The sequence below is a fragment of the Anser brachyrhynchus genome, assembly GCF_964034855.1.
Source record: "Anser brachyrhynchus genome assembly, chromosome: 1".
Classification (NCBI taxonomy): Eukaryota; Metazoa; Chordata; class Aves; order Anseriformes; family Anatidae; genus Anser; species Anser brachyrhynchus.
In genome coordinates this window covers 33,702,824-33,719,905 of record NC_137694.1, presented here as the reverse complement: position 1 = coordinate 33,719,905, position 17,082 = coordinate 33,702,824, and the positions used below count along the sequence as shown (strand labels likewise).

Here is a 17,082-nt window from a genome sequence, read left to right as displayed (position 1 = left end):
ACATACAGGATTTTATCATCTTCTTTTTTTTTTTTTCCTTTCTTCAAATGTTCTGAAGCTTCTTCCATCAAAAACAAAAAAAAATGGGAGGCTTATCGGTTTTATTTCCTACAGCTATAGCTTGGTATCTAAGGATCACATGTTCTTTAACTGTTGATGAATGGAAAAGTAGCAGAAGTGTACCCAAGGTGAATTATTCAGTAAAAATAGCTTGTCTTCTTAAAAACATATTAGTACTGGTTACAAAGCCAAACTTATATCCGTTATATCAACTTAACGGATTCAGATGATTGCTTCAAAGCTGAGAGCAAAGTATCAGCCTGAACAAACTGGCAAGTCTCAGCCTGAACAAACTGGCAAGATGCCCAGAGTCAACTTCAATTTTTAGCCAACACCACCACTAGTTTACATCCAACTACCTCTCCTGTCATTCCCCAATCTTAGTTCCCTAAACGACTTTACTCTATGCTATTTTTGCAAAAAATAAGTGGGTTGTTTTTATTATCTAGTGAAACAAGTTACTTTGATTCATCTCCCACCGGAACATAAGAGGTCATCAATCTTCTCTGTCAGCACAGAGATGTCAAACAAAAATTAAGTGGTGGCAAAACTGTTGGGGGAGAAAGTGGAAAAACAAACAAAAACAACAATAACCAACCAAATAAACAAACCACAAAAGACAGATGAAACAGTGAATTCCCCTTCTCAAAAGAAGGGGAAAGAAATACAGCTGTGCTACTAGTTGATGTTGTGTAGAAATTTCATATTTGACACAGAATCAGAGACACTATAACTATAATACCTGTGAAGAGTTGCATTCCTTTCATTAATTTAGAGGGAAAATTTGAAAAATAAACAATTTTTCATTTGAATTAACAGTGCTTTGATCTCCACTTTTTATAATAGTAGAGACACTCAACCTTCAGACCATACACCTGAAATTAGTTATATCATTTTTTCTTTGCAGGTTACTTCAGTGCAGAATTATTATATTCTCCTGCATTCACCTGTGAATTCATCTCCCCAAGGTGTATTCTCTCATTCTAAGTGGTGACTGACTCTTTTCCAAATAGAAGCACTGAAGACTGAATTTTCCACGTTTCAACACTTTCTTCATACACACCAGATGCTCCTACAAAAAAGCCTGAGGGATAGGATGAGCTCTATATAAGACTCTGAAGATCAGGAAATTCTGGTGGCTCCACAAATAAAGTGAAATCACATGATCTGTCTACCACAAATATGCCATATCTAGATTTTAGATGTAGAAAGTATTAACACAAACATTTCAGCTGTTCTGAATTACCTCTCCAGCAATGACAGAATAAGAGCTGGATTGAAGTATATTGGCCCAATGGACACTTTTCTACAGTTTTGAATCCCCACCAGCCAGAAAACACTTTTAATAGCTGATAGGTAACATTTCAATCTTAGCGCAGTGTCAGGCAAGGGTAGCTCCAAACTGAAGAAAACATATCAACCTAACAACCTATACACAAAGGTGAGTTTTACATTAGATTGAATCTGGTATAAATATTAACAAATGAGAGAGAGAGAGAGAGGGAGAGAGAGAATTTTAATAACGGAACACTGAAGATATATGGGATTCTGGGAACAACTAAGGACAGCAAAACAACAATGCATTGTATGTATAAGTTCTTCCACCATATCTTGGTATCTAAAGCCATTTCTTTTCTTCATCTACCAGTATCTCATCTACCCTATCTGGACAAGATTTCAGTCAACCCTTTCTCGTCCAAGACTTACATCATTTAGATACTGGGAGAAAAAAATTGAACTGCATCATGTGTCATGTTTGGTGGGCAGCTGAGGGCATTAAAAAAAAAAAAAAAAAAAAAAGAGCTGCTTATTTTCTTTGTAGTGATGGCTTTGTAGTGTCCCAAGTTTCTTTGTAGTGTCCCAAGTCAGTTTGGCCCCTCCAGTGGTTTCATATGAAGGCAAGCAGCAGCTAGGAGCAAGACTATGTAGAGCACTTCCTCTTGATGCCCTTTCTTCTGAGACTTCCCAGGGAGGATAGGACAGACTTGGGCAGCTAATGCCCACAGGGACCCTGCAAACACCAGCACCCTTAGCTGTGTCATATGCTGCTAATAGTTCTCGAGAACGCTGAATACCTAGGTGTACTAAAAGAATGCCTACAGGACAGGATGGATGTATTCCCATACAATACATAAAACAAGTACAGATATAAAACACATAGATAAGGAACAAGATAATGTGAAAAATACAGGGCATCAAAAGTGAAGGTTTGACACATCTATATGGTACAATATATATACACACCTATTCATCTGTGTTGAGAGCTAAGTAAAAAATAACCGACTTCAAATAGTATTTCTGATGCTTGCCAATGACAACATTACCCAGGGAGAACTTTAAATTCCTGTGGAATAGAATAAGGGAATCCCCTAATTTACTGAGTGAAAATTTTTATTAAATTCCCATTTTACTTCTTACTGAATTTGTTTTGGGCTACTAAAAAGTACTTTTCAGTATACAGTAATTAAAGATGTACACAAGTATTCTGGATAACTTCTAAAGGCAACTTTCAATAAACAAAATTTGTGAATGCAGAGCTGTAATTTGTGTGCAAACAAGTGAGACTGGTCAAAAATTTTCAACCACTTCTATAAACAAGGCCATTCACGAAATGCTGAATAAGTTTGAAGTGGGTGGTTCTCTCAACAATGCTATCATACCACTTCTTAGAAGTTGCTGTCTGACCATTCAGTAGCTCCTTTGTGTGCCTTTTATTCATATCTGTGATCCCATCTGTCACAAGACCTTCCACATCCTCAAATATTACCCCTTATTAGACCACTCTAGTCTAAAAACAGATACAATATTTATGTCACATTAAATATAGGCCACATGGCAGACTGAGAGTGAAAAAGAGAATGCAGGCATGCTCAGTCACAGAGACATGACTTCATACTGAAAAAGATGCAACCTCCATCCATTTGCAGGACATACTAAAATTTCTTGCTTGTCACTTTACATAAGTAGTTTATCAGAAAAATATGTTTACAGGATTGTGCCATCCAGCCTTTCTGGATATAGACACAGGCACCTTTTCGGATTTTTCAGGACATTTGTCTGCTTTTAAATATCAGCAATGAAAAGCAGAATTTAGCTCATTCATCCTTTCAGAGACATTAAGTTCTAAAGAGAACAGTGTTTTCTATCTGGTAAAGACTTTTATCATATCACACTCTGTCACAGTATTATCACATATACTTCATTTTAATAACAGATCGCTGCAAAGGCATGAGCAGCTCTTTGTTTTGTTTTATCCTTACTAGCTTCCCACTGATTCATTGCCTTATCTAAAGACAGATTGATTCATTTCCTCCCAACCATTGCTATGGAAAATATCAGAATATTACCTGAGAACTTCATGTACATTCAAGAATTTATTTTCACATCCTCCCTGTGGCAGCTGTTATTGTCCCTATATATGTACTTGGAGAATTAATGCATTGAAGGACTGAAATCAGATTTACTCTAAATGCCTGTCCAGGTGCCTATTTTAAGAAAACAAGGATGAGAATATTACAGCTTCCACTCTAAGCACAGCTTTTGCAATAATTCCAAGTCAAGCATTTGTGATACAGATTCCCCCCTCTGCGATACATGTTGTGTTCCCCTTCTTTATTTCTCTGCTTCTGGGCCCATGAAGAGACATCCTTTACTGCAAGATGTCACTGATTCAACAAAATTTGTTCAGATCCTCTCTGCCTTTCCACTCCTCTTATAATGATTTCTACCCTTTGGTCAGTAGGCAATAGGGGATTGAACTAATTATGACCCAGGAGAGAGCCAACTAAGAACCTGAACTCAAACATCTCACTCATTTTGAGGTCATTATATAAAGAAGCTACTGCCATCTCCATCAATACTTGCAATTACTGAATTTTTGAAGGAAGCTTGTTTTTGTCAGGCAAGGTAAGCCTGACAATTTACTTGTGCATGGACTCACTTCATTTCTGGAACTCAATTGCCCTCAGAAAAAAGGAGTAGGTGCCAAATTACTCTGCATAGAAAATTATGGTCAGGAAGAGGACTCTGGATGACCAGAGATCCAAATCACTTGGAGGCTTCAGCTGAAGTTATGTGCCCCTAAAATGGGTGAAGAATCCCAACCACGTTCTACACATAGACAAGAGTCACACTTTTCTCTGTTACATCCTTAACTGGACTTAATCACATAGCATGAAGAATATTCGCAGTGTTTTTAATTAGAGGCTTGTTTATAATTTTATTTCCTCTAAATTTTGAAATGTTTATTTATTTATGTTATCCATAAATATCTAAAGATACCTTTCTGGTCATCTTTTTATTAAGCAATATCTTGAACATCTTCAGTGCAAATATCACATGAATGGAAACTACACAATCTGTTTCATGGTAAATTCCAGAATTATTTTTGTGGAAATGAGCTATAAAGTATTAAAAAGGAACATTGATTCAGTTCAGAAACAAAACAAAAGAAAAAAAAAAAGTTTTGTTGAACTGACTCAGCAAAACACCATTAAAAACTGTCAAAGCAAAACCTCCATCACTAGTGTAGCAAATAGAAGTATCCTGGGGAAAACCTTTGGGTAATTTTTATCTTCAGATCTTCAGTGAGAAAATATCAGTGGGAAAAGAACACGTTTTTCTAAGTAATCATTTTGACAAAAAATTTGCAGACACTTCTAATTATGAGCATCAGTGATCTCCATGCAAGTCAAAAATGTGATCAGAAAAGAATATTTTAGTCCTTTTCTTGATGACAGTAGGGCACATTTTCTACCCTATTGATGTATATTTTATGATAGCTTTTTTTTTTTTTAATAGACTTAATGTTCTCCTTAGGTGTCCCCACCTCAGTACCTCACAGTCCTCTCCTCCTCCCAGTCCCTCATTTTCCCTTCCATCTTGCTGTTTCCTGTTTCACTCCACGTCTTCTAGGACATATTTATGCAGGCCATCTTTGTACAGGCCATCTTCCAGACCACCTTTTGGGCCTTACTAGCACAGCAGATTCAGCTGAGATGGTCTAGGGGAAGACAGCTATGATGCCAGGACAAGCCCTCCACACTTTGCCAACTGCTTGCTTTGCTCACCCACAACAAATAGCACGAGCAGTTTTAATCCCAGGAGCTGTCAGAGGATGCTTCTTTCACAACCATGCTGCTCTGTCAACAAATCTAAGAGGCAATCAGGAATATCTGCGGGCTTAGATGTTTGACCACTCTTGAAACATGTCAATGTGCTTTTTTCTTTTCTCCCAGAGCTCTGTGCAGGGAGCTTGACTGTGCCACACACACACACACCGATGCCACCCAGCTCTGGTGGGACCACTATCGCTGTACTGGTATACATCAACAGCAAAACCTGAAAATCATGGCACATGGCTTACTTCAGTTTAGCTTATCAGGTGGACGTACCTTAGTCCAGTTGTTAACATGCCCAAGTTCTCCTTCCTACTTCTTACAAATGCATACTTCTGGTTCTCATTATAAAAATAAATAAATAAATAAATAAATAAATAACACTTTTCTCCACAGCAGATCAGTAATCCGTGGCATGCCAGGGTCTGAACCAGTACACCTAAATTGTGCTGAAGTGAATACATAGGGCCAACACTGCTCAGTGCTTTAGATGAAAACCCAGCCTTGGCCAGAAACCCCATTTGGCTCTCCTGTCTCCCACGTCTCCTGTGCCAATGCATGAAGGAAGAGACCAGCAGCCTGGCAGCTACTGGGCCCTTCCCAATGAGCCCAATGTCCACATCACAACTCACCATCCCTGTCTTTATCATGACAGGCAGCCAGTTGCCACCATTTGTCCAAAAAGTGTGAAACAAATGGTGAAGACCTATGAGAGAGCTCACAGCTCTCAACACACTGCCTTTTCCCTGCCTTGGGGCATGGAGGGCAGAGGTAACACCCCAGCTACTTTTGTATAATTACTAACAACTTGACTTGCTGTTTTCCTGTTCCTTTACACCTCACAGCCATGCAAACACGTGATGCAGAAGTGGGCCTCAGAAATGCTTTAAGACATTATAACTCAGCTATTGTGTTTCTTCTGATATTGCTTCAGATTATTATATCACATCCTGCTGAAATAAGCAAAACTACAACCCAGTTACTGCTGCAGCTGAAATCTATCCCATGCCAATAATGTATCTAGTGCTTTAGTGCTTAGATCTAGGGGGAATTCAACATTATGATATATATATATAGTATATATATATAGTAAGTAACCAGATAGAGAAAACACAGTTTAACATATCTGCTTTCACAGGAATAACAGCTACATGTATTTTTAAATATAGCAAGGATATAAGCAAAATCTCAAGGGGACACTGCTTCCAGCTGTGCTCACACTTTGCTTGACTGATGATTTTAATATTTTTATGCTTCTAATTTTTACATCTGTTTGTTTTGGGGCATTCAGGAGGGGAGGGATTTGTACCCATTTAAAAACACTTTGAAAAGCAAGAATACTGGCCTGGAAATTCTTGGAAAGAGCTCAGCTGTGCCATGTAGAAAGGAACAGCTTTGATGTATTCGAGGAAGTGCTCCTGCTGAGCTGGCATTTTACAGTTTGTTTCTGTCTAAACCGAACTGCTCACACTGATTCATTAGCAAAGGAAATGTCTGTTCTTTGCCTGATCACACTTCTCTATGCCAAGCTAGTTTAGCCAGGCACCACTGGTTCCTGTATGTAGCATGTGCATCACCTCTTCAGCATGGTCACATATTAATGCCAGCAGTAAAGAAATACTGGGAATGGTTTTACCTTTGAAAATGACAACTTGAATGTATGGAAACAGTTGCCAGAGTTGTACATCCCAAAGATTTTCAACAATGAAGTTTGACTGATAGATATTTACCAAAACCCATGTTTGACAAAACACCGAGAAAAAAATCTATTTCTGCATCCAACACGTATGTGTTTTGGTCAGATGCAAAGCTGTGTCTGTGCTAAATGAAGGCTATTTCTCATGTAAAATAAACAGCTCCCTATCTATTCTTCTGTGACACCTCCGACTGCCATCCACCATCTTCAGTACATTCACCAGCAGCACTTGACTGCTGTTCCTGGGAATTTCTCTTCCTCTGAAGAGCTTCCCTCTCTTCCCCCACATTTGGGGTTTAAACCAAACCTCCACTTAGCAACCCTGCTTCTTAAATTTAATACTTATCGTCAGGGTCCAAATCTCCTGGTAGTGACTATACTAGTGACATATGATATTTCCTTTATATAAAGCAATAGCTTATTTTCTAATACTCTTACCAATCCAATGCTTTTAGTATTTATTTTTAGTATTTTTTTAACAATGAGATGTGAGCATGTCAATAGAAAGAAGGGAACATCTTCTCCCTGAAAACGTCACTGGTGTTACAGAAGAATTACAAAATACTTTGGTCTTTAAAAGATGTATCTTGTGGGAATTAAAAGTGAGAGTAGGATCCCCAGTCGGAGCGATGGGGAACCTACAGAGAGATACGACATCCCCTCTGTGTGAGTCAGAGCCCAAGAGATGCTGCTTTCCTGCATACACAGAGAAAAGCTCTTCAGCAAGTTACCCCAACCACCAAACTGCTGTAACTGTTCCTTGGTGTGGTTCCTTGGTTCCTATTTCTTGGTTCCTCTGAGCTGTTCAAACTAACACATTTTACATCACAGAACAGGACAGAATTGGAACAGAATAACAACATTTTGGAGGAAGAATATCAAGTATTGAATATTATCTGATTCTGGAAGGTAGTAGAACCCTTTCATTATAAAACTCCAGTAGGTACAATGGGCATCTACAGTATTTAGACTAGACTGAATTTAGATTTCTTAATATGGTTTTCCCAAGATAGTCTAATTAAATCATCTGAGTTCACCATGGTTTTTTTTGTTGTTTTTTTGTTTGTTTGTTTGTTGGTTGGTTGGTTGGGTTTTTTTCAACTCCAGAATTATAACTGGTCCTGAGTAAGTAAGCTGGATGAGATTGTTTTTGAGCAGGTGCAGAAGTCCATGCTCAGTTTCTTCCCAGATCAGGGAAACCAAACTCATCCAAAACTAATTTTCTGTCTGATCTTCGAAGACTAAAGTGCATTTCTTGGTCTAGTGTTTATTTGCAAAATTATGTTAAATTATCTTGCTAAATGTGTGCATGACATAAATGCACGTTTCAGTATCTTGGTGATACAGGACTGTTTGATGTAGGGGCAAGGTGAAACTTAGCCAAGCATTAGAGACATGTGAGGAGCTGATGCCTCCCTCTAAACCTGTGATTTACCGAAGCAGATGGGGACAAAATGGACACATGACTGTTTAAGTCAGCACTTAGCTTGACAGGAACGCTCTGACTCTCAGCACCATTTCTGCATTCTACATTAAATGAACATCAGCTAAAATAAAGAAACAAGTAATGGGAAAGGAGGCTTCCATGGCTTCCATTGACAAGTCCCAGAGCAGGGAAAATCTCCTGAGTGCCCTTGCTCTGCCTTTTGGTTCATCCCCATCACTGTTGTGGACTCAGTGGTCCCAAACCTCCCCCTCTGCTCTTTGCAGACAGGAGCTACAACACATCCCTGGGAATGTGAACCACTTAACCAGTTTGCTTCCTGGGAAGCCTGTGAGCCTTACCAGAGATATGGCTCCACCCAGGGAAACAAGTGTGAGATCTAGAGTAAAAGTAGCCATCAACATTCTGCCCATGGTGCCTAAAGACCACAGAGGGCCTCTACACTTGACTTCTTTTCCAAAGTTGTGGGTGGCTGAGGTTTCTAAAAATTTTATTTGCTTTAAACAAAAACTGTATTTTGCTTTAAAAATTCCTAAGTAGACTTCAAGGCAATCATCTTTCAAGAGTCATCTTTCAGGACAATCCAGGCTTGAATGTCTCGCCCCCAACAACTATAGAGAGAAAGAGATTACAATAGTTCAAGATTGTCTTTATGTGGCAACACAGTACTGTACTATTTTTTCAAGTAATTGCTTTACACAGAGAGATTTAAGATAATATCCTCAGCAATATTTACAAGGTCTTCTAGAGGCAGACCTGTTTGCTCTTCTCATGTTTTGAGCCAAATGAAAGCTGTGTAGGTGCATTTAATGCAAACTGCTCTAGCCTAAAAGCCTATTTGCTAGAGCCATAACAGTTCTTCCTTGACTCAGGCCATGAGCAGAGCAAGGGAACTTCTGCCTGCAGAAGGCCATCATACCATACACTCATACTTATTTCTCTGACTGTGAAGATGTCATGGGCTTCACAACTTACATTAATAGAAATTTGGAAAATGTATCCATTATATGAACAAAGGAAGCTTTATAAGCTCTTCAGGCTGGAAGGCTAAACATACTTACTGAATTACTATATTCTCTATCAGGTTATACAGATTTTCTAAAAATAGGCCCATTGCAAATTCTGGAACTTTAAGAATTTATTTAAACTACAAAACTTAGTGTATTTAACTAGCTAAAGAATTAAGGAGCATAATCAAAGACAGCTTCACCAAAGAGCAAATCACTTTTTTAAAAATATAAATAGAAAACTTGAAAGAGCTGACATAATTTAAAAACAGATTGGACATGAGGCTTTAAAATCTTATTTTACTCTTTCTTTTTCATGACTCTAAGGAGCTGCCCAACAGAGTAAGTAGATGGCAACTGACATAACAATGAATACTTTCACTTGCTCTCTCTTTTTACACATACAAGCAGAGAGAGAGAGAAGGTCCATGAAAATGGAATTTGAATAAACAGATTTGCCTGGCAATTACACTTCTTTTTTACTTAGTTAGGTTCTCAGTTCTTCTAAGAAGCAAAAATAATGCTCTGTTTGTCTCTTTGACATGTCAAGAAATATTGATTAACCTTAAATTAGATACAAATTAGCATGGAAGTTGGCTTTTAACTGACAATTAAAATTATCTTTAGCTCTTAAATAATAACTAGTTATATAGAAGGATCTAGACAAGATGTTAAGTAATTTGAAGTATTTAAAATGCAACCACCACGCATAACCCTTCAATAATGATACTTATCTGCATTTGCTAAAGCTTATTCTTCCTCTTCCTGTGGGCATCCCAATGCCTATTCTCTTTGCATCAAGGCACATGAGTCCAAAAGATAAAAGAAAAGAAAACTAATGGTCATCCAAGTACATATAAGTGAATATGGGGGTAGATTTTCAAAGTAGAACACACTTATCATTTCCTCAGCAGAAATTGTTTGGCACCTGGCACTTTTAATCCAAATGTATGAATCTGTGTAGAGGTACTGAAAGCAGTAAATTCTTCTTTTATATAATTTGAAATAAAATACTTTATAATTTACACCAATGTTCAGCAGAAGTTAAGTCACAGCCATAGCCCCCACAGCAAATGGATTATGAGGTCTCAGTCTTGAGTGTCATAAGGCCTTTTTATTAGTAATTTTTTGGCACTTTAAATTACTGTATCGTGTCTTGAAATGCTGTCTCTGCTGACATCTTTTGTGAAGGTGGTAGCTTTCATTTTCTCATTTTTTTTTGGTTTTGTTTTGTTTTGTTATGTTTTGTTTTCAACAAAGTCAGGTGACTGAAGTTTTATTCATTGCAATATCCACACAGAAAATTTTGAACACATTTTATGGTAGTAAAGAAATAGTTTTGTCTCTAATTAAACATATTTTGAATTTTTTAATATGGAAACACTTTATAAGATTCAACTCTTATACTATTATTAGAAAGTGGCTTACACCTAGCTGAAATCTCTTTGAAGTGAATGCAATTTATATTTTTCTCTGCTATTTCAGACATCAATAAAATCAAATTTTTCAAATAATCACTGACAAAGTAAGTTCTTAAAAACAATGGTGGTAAAATAATTTTTAAACAACAAAATAGTAAGTTATAGAAAATTAAAAAACTTAAAATAAACTAATTTTACTAAGTATATTGAAAACAATAAAGACTTTGAATAACTCTTCAAAGAAAAAAAAAATCTACCTTGTGTAAAATTTATGTATATGGAAAGTTAGATTTTAAATTTTCTTTTTCTTATGCAACATGTAATGCACCACTTTAGTATAATGAGTATTTCAAGGACTGTGTGCAGTTCTGGGCACTACAGTACAAAAAGGATGTGAAACTGTTGGAGAGTGTCCAGAGTAGGGCTACGAAGATGGTGAAGGGCCTAGAGGAGAAGACGTATGAGGAGCGGCTGAGGTCACTTGGCCTGTTCAGCCTGGAAAATAGAAGGCTGAGGGGAGACCTCATCGCGGTCTACAGCTTCCTCATGAGGGGGAGTGGAGGGGCAGGCGCTGACCTATTCTCTTTAATGACCAGCGATAGGACCCGAGGGAATGGAGTCAAGCTACGACAGGGGAGGTTCAGGCTGGATATCAGGAAGAGGTTCTTCACCAAGAGGGTTGTCACACACTGGAACAGGCTCCCCAGGGACATAGCCATGGCACCAAGCCTGTTGGAGTTTAAGAAGCGTTTGGACTGTGCACTTCGTCATATCATCTGAATTTTTGGATAAACCTGTGGTGCCAGGAGTTGGACTTTGTGATCCTTATAGGTCCCTTCCTACTCGGGATATTCTATGATTCTATGAGAAATCTGAAGTTTCTTTAGTATCTTTTGTTCCTTTGATGTCATTTTCTAATTTCTTTTACATACCAGATATATTCTTTTGTTTTGTTTGTTTTGTTTTGTTTTGTTTTTTAAATATCTGGGGGTTTTGTTTGTCTTATTTGAACTGTAACATGTTTCTGATTCAAGAAAATGATGATCAAGTATGTGTTTACATGATCTCCCAAATCAAGGGGTATGTTTGAACTGCACACTAGAATCTGAACTCCACTGAATGTTTAGTTTTTTTCAGACTCCTTGACTGAATGGGCTTTTTCTACTCCAAAATCCTGAAGGTTCTTTAATTTCAATGGTTAGGAATAATTATCATTAAGCTATGTTTTGACTATTTAACTATCATTCCACTTTTGAATATCATTACTTCAACGCTGACAAGTAAAACAGGTGTCAGGTCATCTCATATTTCACAATAAAATAAAGTCTGAATAACCCTAGCCAAAAAACTATGGCTGATTAATTTTACAGGCCTGTCTCTGGATTTTAAAAGCCAGTATCAGTCATTAATTGTTACAATTTCTATGCTCTCATTGGTCAACAACTGTAAGCTAATGACAACCACAAGTTAGGGCAGTTGTTCAAGTTGATGAGGTCAAGTTCTTCTGAACCTGTTTACATTTTGTTCTTTGGAAAGCCAAGGCAGACTGATCACAATAAAATGTCATACCAGGCTCAACTCCGCGAAAGCATAACTTAAAACAGTGTTAAATTATCACAACATGTGATTATTTTTATTTCCTCCTTGGTAGACTGGAGACTCAAACATGTTAGTGGTTTCTTCATGTTGGCCATGGAGTAGCCTGTGGCAATTCAAGCAGACTAGATGTTTGCATTGTGCTGTATCATTTAATTCCAAAGTTATTTAACCCTTTGCCATTGCTGTAACACCTTGGTCAATTTTGAAACAAAGCAATTGTTTCAAAATAGAAAGTTGCAATCATTCAGTTTTTAAATTTTCAGAATAAATATTTCAAGGTTTTACAAATTCTCAGGGTATTTTTAGGCTCAAACATTTTGCGAACTTATAGTTAGTTTAAGCCCATCTCATATGGCATTTTCTAATTATTCTGGATCAAATACTGACTTCTCTGTGAGCTCAGAGGATTACAAGCAGCTGCAGGCTGCTTTCCACAAGTGAAAATGGCTAAAATGTCACTCTAGTGGTCATATCTAGCCTTCCCTCTTCCTATGTTTTATCCTTTAAGTCGTATTCTCAGAACTGTCCAAGACAGAGAAGAACAAGGACATACCATGCTGTTGAAAATTGATTTTTTAAAAGAAAAAATGAAAAGCATACCAAACCAATAATGTCTTTGGGTCCTATTTTCTTACATTTGTTATGGGTTTCAGTCCAGGCAGAAATGGTCAGTCTTAGCTCCCATTAGCATCAACCTATCCAATAATGCCCACAATCAACCTGTGATCTAAGTGCTTTTAACCTCATACAGTTATAAAAATCCACACTGGATTTTTCCATGATGGATAACAACCTAAGACCAATACTTTACACGCCTACATGTAATTTTCATGCTTCAGATGTTAATGTGTGAATGATATTAAGGAGAAATTGGACTTTTTGTAAGTCTCTTCAGGTTTTTTGGGGAAAAAAAAATAAATAAAAAAAAAAACAAGCTCTGACAGTGTTCTGTCTTAAGACAGAGCTACTACTTTACAGAGCTGACCAAACAAAACCCTCTGAAAAAAAAAAAAAAAATTTACTTCACATATACTGAAGAAATATTTCCTAATGTTTGGCAGTCAAATGTTCCGAATTTGTGTGATAGAAATTGACTAGGACTTTGTAGAAGTTTCTTACCTCCTGAACACCCCTGTATTTGTGGGCACAGCAACAGTGAACAGAGAAAGATCACATCATTGAAGGTTATGAACATTTGTAAACAGAATATGACCTGAGAGTGCACTGACAGCCTTGAGCCTTGCATTTCTCTGTCCTTCAAGTGCTTAACCTCACAACCTTAGACTTCTGTTAAGGGATGCTGGGGGAGGGGAGGGTAATGTGTTTTTCAGTATTAATTAGAAAGTCACCAAATAAAATACGGTACATCAGGTGCTTACATGGAAAATTTGACTTATGTGTGTCCAGCAGTTAATTAGCCCAATTATATATAAGGCATGGCAAATGATTTCAATTTTAATCATAAAGTCCTGCTGAGATTCCATTTCAATTCATAAAGAAATGCTTTTAACTTACAGAGTTCAGTACTGCATTTACCCCAAAAATAAGGCACTCAAACTTTATTTTTGCTTACACTGTTATAATTAAACATATACTGTTATAATTAAAGCTGTTAACAGTTAAAATATAAACTATGGTGATATTGCTGTAGGCATTTGAAATTTTAAAATACCATATATATATATATATGTAATTCCATATATATATCTGAACTAGGATAATGCTCTGATAATGCTCAGAAATTCATACAGTTCGTTCTGACTAATTATCTTTTCCAGTTCCTCCCAGTGACAATATCCCAGTGATACAGTGAACCCTTGTTTAAACTGAAACAGAAATGTTACATTTTTTATTTTACTTCAGGATTTTTTTCTGATTTTGTACATATTTCGCAAGTCTAATTTAAAACACACAAACAAACAAACAAAAACATATCTCATAAGGCATTGCAGATGATGTGATAAGTAGATGAGGCAGTACAGAAAAGCACAAACACCCTAGTCATGCCCTTGATACGCATTCTTGCCAAAACATTTGCAATTTATATGCAAATTCATCATCATTTTAGGGTTTTGGGGGCTAGGTGGTTGCGTTTTCTGCCATTATAAAATATCATCCACCAGAAAACGACAATGTCTTTTTAGATACTGTTGCCTAATTTCCTCTGGTTTACTTTCAATATTCATACAAAAAGATAGAACTTCATTTCGTTTAGACTGCTAATTTCTAGAAGGTTGTTATAGTTACCTTGTCTTGATTTTAACATTGATAACCTTGTCTTTTGTCTTATGGTTTTCCACTTTCTAGCTCCTGCATTGGTAATTCAGGTAGAGATTTTAACAGGTGCACTGTAAACCCTAAAAGCATGTGTTTTTTTAACCAGCATGCTGATCAAAACTGCCCCGTCCTCCCAGGGAATGCTCAAATGTGTTCCTTTTTTCAAGAGCATGAAGCAGTTTCTGGCAGGGCTCTGTCTCGCGTGCAGGGACATAGAGGAAGATGCTCAGCTTTCTGCTACCAGTCATCTCTGTGCCTGATACTGCAGAGCTGAGCTGCTCCTGATGTAGCTGCTAGGGTGGCTGCTTGCAGCACAGCCAACTGAAATCGTGCCAAGGGCATGGCAGCCAGCTGATGTTGGTGGCATCTCCAGCCATGCCCCCTGCAGCTCATAGTCTTAAACAGGATGAAGACTGTGCTGCCACCCCAGTGACCCCAACTCATGTGGACAAAAGTGCTCCTGCCTCTTCATTAGAGATAGCTGTTACATAGGACCTGCCCTCTAATGCTAGCTTGCCCAGAACTCATAACTGAGTTGTGGTGGCCAGCTCCAAAGCAACTGCCATCAGCAGCTCCCACCACCACCTCCACTCACCAGGTTCTCCCCAGCAGCAGCTCATTCGCTCCCTGGCCAGGACATCTCCCATGAGCACGCTACTGCTCTTCCAGCTGCATGGCAAAGGCCACAAAACCTGCCTTTAAGTGACTAAAACAAAAAGACATGCCACCTCCTCAGACCCCCCAGCTCAGACTGCTTTAGGCGTTTAACCCAGTCTTCTAGTTTGCTGGCTCTGGACCTCTGGCAGGAGCTGCCTGAGACATCCAGGAGTCAGCACTGACATAAGGTTTTTTTGCTATCCTATTAGCATGTCTGGTCTCTAATAACATTTTATATTACTTCTTAAATGAGTCTCAAGTTCAGGACAGGTCACATCGTGTTTAATATATGCTGAAACTAGAATAAATAAATTTTAAAAGATAATTCTCTTTCTGCATTCTAGACTAAGATTAAGATCTCCTGCTTTTAAAACAGTCATCTGTCTTTTCATATGATATTGTTCCAGACCATTTAATCTCTATAGTTCCTTCAGAAAACAATGTTTCTAAATGCTTAACAAAACATTCCTGGAACAAGAATTCATTCTGCATTTCACCCTTTCAGCCTCAGAAGTCAACTGTGTTTGTTGCATATATGTTTTGTTTTGTTTGGCTCATTCTATCTTTTAGTTTAGAGATCAAAAAGTGGATCTGTACTGTAAAAATAAGCCTTGTGTGGGTCAAAAGGAGAAAAAGGGGAGAGGATGGGGAACATTTCATCATGTATGGGTTGTATCTAATGGCTTTATTAAGTGTGCTTCAGATGCTTTGCATTAAAACTTAATATAAAGAATGCTGAATGAGTGCCAAAATCAACTGCATTGTTGGATAAATGGAATCACTGCACCCAAGTTCTGATTTATTCTGACATAAAATTGCTTGCTTGCAATTAAAGGTTCATTATTCTACCCTAAGACATAAGTAAACACTGATCATAAGGATTTAAATCACCATAATGGTTTGTATAAATTCTATGATCAATTTTTATTCACCTAGTTTTATGTCTCTAACAGCCATTACAAATTCATATTAATATTGATAATTGCCACAGGCATACATTAAATGCTTTATTTTGGTCTCATCCCAGTATCAGCCTAAATTTAGTTACAGCCTGCCTGTCTTCCACAAACTGCTCCACCATTTTCTTATCCCACGATTTTCCTTTTTGTATACACCCATCCCTCTCTTCCTTTGTCCATTAAATCATCCTACCCTCTCACTCATACTGTAACAAACAGTTTCTTTTCACACAGAAAAACACAGAATGTCTGAAAGGAAGGACTGAAGAAGGAAATAAAAAATGGTGATAAGAGATTCCGAAAGAAAAACACAGGCCAGTTTTCCAAGCGAAGGGGTGATGTACCTGCTGGAACATGTTATCTCAGAACACAGCAACTATGTCTTATCTGCTTCTGCTGTGTTACCACATATCAGTAACCTCAAAAAATCTCCTCTTTCTAAAAATTTCCGTTTGGGCTCTGACTGAAGGTGAAATGTCCTGGAAAGTTTGAACAAAAGAAAGTGGTAGCTTTTTACATGGAGTGTAAAGAAGTCATGCAAAAAAATAAATTAATTTTAAAGAACCAAAAGACTTAAACTTTTCCTGTTGACTTTTTTTGGTGTCGAGTTGTATTTTAAAGAGATAAATAAATAAATAAATAAACAGACCTAGAAATACTACTTAAGCAAATGAGCAAAGTGTAATAGTTATTTACCCAAGAGGCAGAAAATGCCAAAGGTTGCATGCTTAACCTTAATTCAATGAATCTTTATTCTAACCATAGCTATTGGTCATTTGGTCAAAATAAACGATGCTGTTCCTTATCCCATGTTTGCCTAGCTAGCACAGCTCAAGCAGAAGCCA

The 17,082-nt window shown here is 37.5% G+C and overlaps 1 protein-coding gene across 2 annotated transcripts in view; it reads right to left on the bottom strand.

The window, feature by feature from the left end:
- The window catches only part of LOC308187654 (uncharacterized protein), a 54,624-nt gene that overhangs the window by 20,327 nt on the left and 17,215 nt on the right, over positions 1-17,082 (bottom strand). The window contains exon 5 of one of the 2 annotated variants that reach the window (XR_013944837.1): positions 16,626-16,716. The exons of the other annotated variant lie outside the window; for it this stretch is intronic. The gene's annotated coding sequence lies outside the window, so the exon portion shown is untranslated. Of the gene's footprint in view, positions 1-16,625; positions 16,717-17,082 lie in introns of those variants that run through there. 2 annotated transcript variants of the gene reach the window in all.